Source organism: Centruroides sculpturatus, unplaced genomic scaffold, assembly GCF_000671375.1.
Source record: "Centruroides sculpturatus isolate CEXI.00-Female unplaced genomic scaffold, Cexi_2.0 scaffold115, whole genome shotgun sequence".
In the NCBI taxonomy this organism is placed as follows: domain Eukaryota; kingdom Metazoa; phylum Arthropoda; class Arachnida; order Scorpiones; family Buthidae; genus Centruroides; species Centruroides sculpturatus.
In genome coordinates this window covers 30,875-31,247 of record NW_019384545.1, presented here as the reverse complement: position 1 = coordinate 31,247, position 373 = coordinate 30,875, and positions in this window count along the sequence as shown.

The following is a 373-nucleotide window of genomic DNA, read 5'->3' as shown; positions in this document are numbered from 1 at the left end:
GGATAACCGAAAAGTATGAAAAAATCCATTATTAGTGTAGTATATTATTATATCCCATGTAATTAGTATATTAGTATATCGCTATTAACCTACTTCGCGTTGAATTTTCATCGATGTTAAGCCTAACAAAAAGTTTTTAAAATAATAATCGTCGCTATTGTATCGTTAAAAATTAGAAAATTAAGCCTCGTTTAAATACTGGCTCCCTTTCATGGTCGATCCGATGTTGCCAGCTAAAACACGTAAAAATAATATTAAAGTAGCCAAGACATAGCCAAATATTGTAGCGCCACATCATTAGCGGACATTTGAAATTTGCCGACTAGGGCGGTCGGTTAACCGAGGTGTCGGTTAATCGGAGGTCGGATAATCG